The following is a 6,215-nucleotide window of genomic DNA, read 5'->3' on the forward strand; positions in this document are numbered from 1 at the left end:
GGCCAGGTATTAGTTCGCGGCAGTACCACCACGTGGCGTAGTGACGTTAAACTTTTCAAGCTTCCCGCGGTGACGTAGGATGATGTCAGCGAAAGAAAAAGAAAATAATTTAAGCTATCCCTGCCCACTCAACTTCCCCACGAAGTTTGTCTCACCGGGGATTATTAGTGTTTTTGATAAAGAGTGGCCGCAGGTCGGCTGGAAATTACCTATCATTCTCAGAACGGTTAGACGGGACGAGTCAAACGCATTGGTGAATGATTCCGGGTTTTTCAGAGGCATACCGAAAAGCTGCCGCGGTATTTTTTTTTTTCTTTTTCTTCATCTTTTTTAATGCTGCAACGTCAACGGGCTAGCATAATCGTCGGAAGCACTTTGTGACATTCTTAGCTCGGGCCTAACTCCGATGCCGCCTGTTCAAATACATTTAAAACGCAGAAACGCTTTCCGGAGATAACCATTGGGCGGTTTTAATGGAATATCGTGCATTTGAAAGGTGGTGTTAGTTTAAAGTGAATATCAGAACCAGAACTTTGAATTTGCTTTTGTTGTTTTAAAAGAAATTTTCAAATATTGGTAAGCTTGAAAAGAATAGAAGCACGAAGCTTACAAATTCGCCGCTCTGCACCTAGTATAGACATTGCAGTCCTGTAAACTGCACAAATCAGAGCATTCAAAGCGGACAAATTTTATAAGTCGATTTGTATTTTGCGTGATTTTGTCACATTGATTACAAGGGTCTCCCAAATGTTCTATTCACAAATTAGTGTTATTTTCCAGTCATCTGAAAATCCTCAATCCTTCATAATAAACCATGTTTCCACTAATTATCCTTATGTTATTGGTACTGCTTTCAACTCGTATTTTCAGTCAGTCTTATCTGCATACAACTTAGAAATCCCTCCTTTCGGTTCAAGATCGCGGCTTCCTATCAATAACCGAAGTGTATCTATTTTGGTATATTAAACCTAGTTTTAAACTTAGCAAGAAAGAAAGCACCGTACAAGTTTCGAGGAAAAAAAATTATGAGGTTTTACGTGCCACAACCACTTTCTGAATATGAGGCACGCCATAGTGGAAGACTCCGGAAATTTCGACCACCTGGGGTTCTTTAACATGCACCTAAATCTAAGCACACGGGTGTTTTTCCATTTCGCCCCCATCGAAATGCGGCCGCCATGGCCGGGATTCGATCCCGCGACCTCGTGCTCAGCAGCCTAACACCATAGCCACTGAGCAACCGCGGCGGGTGACAAGTTTTGAGGAGTGCAGCGTATTTGTGTTCTACAGGATCCCACTTTCATACGGACAATTGTCAGCAGGACCGGCCGATGCGTCACTGAAAGATCGTGAGACCACCGCGCCGCTGTTGAATCATTAGCAGGGGGCGGATATTTGACAGGTCACTGGATGTGGGGCTCATGCAAGCCTGACTTTCCCGGCATCTACGTCCTATGCAAGTTTGCGAAGCAAGCTAGAAAAAATTTTGGGACCCTGTGTATTAGAAGCGAAACTGATAGATGTGTGAGCGCTCTTTCCCTGGCCTTGCATGAGATGGAAAAATCATATCTCGAGTGGCACTGGAAACATTTTGAGTGACAAACTCGCCTTTTCCTTCTTTTTGAAGGTTTCTGCGCAATGCGCGTTGCTGTGTTATTTTTTTTTTCATTAAACACTTCTGTTGATGTCTAGCACCCATCGTTCCTGTGTATCGTAGGGTTCGTGTGCCTTTGTAATGGTCATGATGTCCAAGTTCAGTTATCACCACCTAGCGCAAACTTCTTCATTGAGTAAAAGTACCTAGTAGCATGCTTTATACAAAGCGCAGAAGTGGTAGAATTACTCACCGGAAGTGACATAAATGGCAAGAATGTCCTGGCTCAAAACAACATTTCGAGTTTATGAACACTGACTGACAACTAATTGAGTAAGTTGGTGCACCTTCATGTTCAACGTTTGCATGCGAAACAAGGAACAGAAGCGAGACTACTGGACAAAAATTTATCAATTCAACATTTCTTTTGCTGCAAGGGCTAAAAATATTATGTACACTGCGTGTGCACCTGTACTTAATGAGTTGCAGGGCTAATGTACAAGAACACCATGAACAGCACTTCCACAAAGACTAGAATAAATCAGCTGGGAGTGGTTGCTATTCCATGTCCTTCAGAGATTATTCCTCTTTGAGATGCAATCATAATGAGCACAGGCTGAGACATACCGAATTTTCTAAAGTGGTATGCCTCAGCTCTTGTGTTGATCAATCGGTCGTGGTAAGTGAAGAAAACAGAAGAACAATCTACATATTACGCGCATCACCAGTCGTGCCAGTGCATCGTCATATTGAACGGCATACCTGTCCTCTGAGTTAACTATAGTACTCTCTTGGGCACATGCAGATGCACAGGGCCGTCTGCCCCAGCTACATTTGGGGAAATATACACAAGAGGAAAGGCATAGCTTGCACTGCCAATGACGAACACGAAACAAATTAGGAGGTACCTTCAACCAAATCTCCCGTGCCTGAAAGCCTTTCTCGATTCACCTGCTCACGGCTCTTCGCACATTCTTCCAGCAAAAAAAAAAAAAATGGGCAGCATATGCACGACAATCCAAAGTGAATTGAAAAAAGCGAGCAGGCAAACGAGGTTCGCTTGTTTAAAGGTATCAACAAATCTGTCTTTTGTGTGTCAGAGGCAGTGTCCTGTATTCCTACCATGTGTGGTCAAATGTAAACAGAGCATACTGGTCAGTGAATAAATGTGTGCTAAAAATCCCCATATTTAGCTGAGAAGACCAGTATGCTCGTTCCACTTGGCCATGCATTGACGCGATAAAGCATTAGGCGGGATTAAATCCTTAATCTATTTTCGCTCATGCTGAAAAATTGACGACAGAAATCAGTCAGGCAAACCACACATATAAGGCATTCTTTAGCCGCCGCCGATAATCAATGCCTGAAAGAAAGGTGTCCTTCCTAGATTACAAGGTACAGAAATTCTTCTGTGCCTATTTATTCCATTGACACAAGTATGTTCATCGTGATTTTATGCCTTTGTATTTCAACTCACATTTTCATTCTGTAAGAACTTGTGGACGATATACACACACATCCAGTGTTACACGTTCATCAGCAGCCTCACGCATTATCAGTAGCTTTACAAATGCAGAACGGCTGAAATATTTTTCTGTCTAACTGCCTGACGAACCTTCTTACCTGAACAGCACCAAATAGAGTACACAAATAGAAGACTGTCCACTGTGCCAACCAAATAGGACCCAACGTAATAGAAATATTCCTTGAGAGCTGTAGAATTACCGCTTGTTGGCTGATTATCACTATTAAAATTGAAGCAATACCAATCAGGTGTTCTGTGCCGCGCTGTTGAAATCAAATTCATTTGATGAGCAACATTGCAGTGCCTACCTAATAAAGAGCAAGAGCAAGCAGCCAATTTTGCACACTGTGTGAAATTGCATGCTGCTTTAACGATACAGCATGACTAGCCTGAACTACTTGCTAGCTTCCTTCGCGTTCTATGTTATATAGACATAAAGGGAAAAAGAGTGCAATTGTACACTGACTCCCAACTGCTACACTGCCTTCTTGCACGTTTGGCACAGCTTACACCCATATCATCCACATTGCTTTCGTGTTCGTATGTTGAATAGGCGCGGATTTCCATCCTGTCATCCATGTTTCCTGCGTTTATAGTGCGACCCGCAACATTCCTAAAAAACATGTCTCTGCAGCGCGACTGTGTCCTCTGTGGTGTGTGCCAGAAATTTACGGCGGTGTACAATGTGCTTGCGCCAAGTATTACCGTGCATTCCAGTGAATAGACGCGGTTGCTTACGCGAATTTTGCTTTATTGTTTCTGCCTTATCGTTGTGATTCAACTGTATCTGCAAAAGAATCCACAATGCACTTACATAACATTGCATTCTCTAAGTTTGAGTGTTGGTCGCCTTCTCATATGAGAAACCGTTTAAAGATGTTCTTGCTGAACACTGAAATGTCTGTAGTGGGGTGGGAAAAATCCGGCTTTTTATTCCTTGAAAATTGACATCAGTGGTAATCTTACAAGATCATAGCAATACAGCTTTGGACATTCAATAATGAAGCAAAATTATCTAAACTTCTTACAGTACGTGACTCTCACAATGACGTGTCAAAATCTCAGCATGCTCCAAGTGCTGAGGACCTTGCCCCATGTTAAATCAAAATATGATTGTCTGCTCATTGGAGGTAGTGTATATGATTTCTTCATTTCATTTGTTCCAAGTAAAATGTTTCATCTTTGCACTGTTGCCTCTTCAAGGTAAGAAGGTATTTTGAGAGATTATTCAACAGCATGCATTGCATTGTTTAGACATGAATTTAGGAGTAATATAGGTCAAGCGATGCATAGTTATTCCGTTGGAGTATTTATATCAGTACGCAAACTCTTATTCCTCCATCGACTGTAGTTTGTACGTCATGAAGCAAAGAAATTATTTCTGCGTGGTCTCAAACTATCTGATTTCAAATTATCTTGTGAGTTGGGTAATTGGCTTTGCCGCCTACTTATTCTGTAAGTCGGATGTTTATGTGCATTTGTCTGGACACCGGCAGAGAAAATTATATGAGCAACAATCTGCTCACTTAAAGATAAGCAGCTCCTATGTCACACTACCGCTAAAATACAGATTTACTGAGCGAACGTCTGTGTCGTTTTCTCAGTTACACAATTACCAAGCCATCTCTAAGCACAGTGCTTGTGTTTACTAAATACGTTTTCTTCGCTTCACATTGTGCAATTCTTATGTCATTCCCACATAATGTTAAGTATATTGAATGCATAAGTAAAATAACTCTTGTGAAACACATGTGTTAGGCACGAGCACCTCCTTTCAGCACACCACTGAAAGTTGATCTGCTAAAAGCTAAAAGCATAGCTTTCATTATCATAACCCCTTCGTCTCATGCCTTTATACAAGGTAAAGGAATACTACGCATTCATTAGTTGTCATCTTAACATATTTTGAAACCACTTGTTTTCAAAAGCTTCATATTAGGCAACCATATGAAAGCGGAACACTAGGATAAAACAACCATCTTATACACGCAATTCAAATTCCACCAGTACTTAACTATTTCTCATGGAGCTTCTGCCTGTGCCAAGAACATGCGGGGATAATTGAACTTTCCATTCTTGTCATAAAAGCTTAATTCTGGGAGACATAAGCAAGCAAATTTCATCGTAACTTGGCATACCCTGCAATATATATATACATAGATATATATATATATATATATATATATATATATATATATATATATATATATATATATATATATATGCTCTCATATATACATGCTCTCCGGAACGAAGGACGCCTGAAAGCAGGGAAGAATAAACTAGGAATAGGCAAGAATCAGATGTCTGCGTTCAGAGACAAAGCCGGCAATACCATTACTAATATGGATGAGACAGTTCAAGTGGTTGAGGAATTCTATAGAGATTTATACAGTACCAGTGGCACCCACGACGATAATGAAAGAGAGGATAGTGTAGAGGAATTTGCTATCCCACAAGTAACGCCGAGAGAAGTTAAGAAAGCCTTGGGAGCTATGCAAAGCGAAAATGCAGCTGGGGAGGATCAGGTAACAGCAGATTTAACCACAGATTCTTCTAGAAAAACTGGACACTGTATACGCAATACCTCATGACCTCGAGCGTACTGGTATCTTGGTGAACGCTAACATATTCCTAATCCATAAGAAAGGGGACGCCAAAGACTTGAAAAAATATAGACCGATCAGCTTACTGTTCGTTGCCTACAAACTATTGACTAAGGTTATCGCAAATAGAATTAGGAGCACCTTAGACTTCTTTCAACCAACGGACCAAGCAGGATTCCGTAAAGTCTATTCAACAATAGACCATATTCACACTATCAATCAGCTGATAGAGGAATGGGGTGATAGCGAAAAGACAGGCGTCAGGCAGGGAGATACGATCTCTCCAATGCTATTCACAGCGTGTTTACAGGAGGTAGTCTTAGACCTGCAATGGGAAAAATAGGGGATAAGTGGTAATGGAGAATACCTTCGTACCATGCGATCCGCTGATGATATTGCCTTGCTTAGTAACTCAGGGCACCAATTGCAATGCATGCTCACTGACCTGGAGAAGCAAAGCTGAAGAGTGGGTCTAAAAATTAATTTGCAG

This window comes from Dermacentor andersoni, chromosome 10, assembly GCF_023375885.2.
Source record: "Dermacentor andersoni chromosome 10, qqDerAnde1_hic_scaffold, whole genome shotgun sequence".
Taxonomy (NCBI): domain Eukaryota; kingdom Metazoa; phylum Arthropoda; class Arachnida; order Ixodida; family Ixodidae; genus Dermacentor; species Dermacentor andersoni.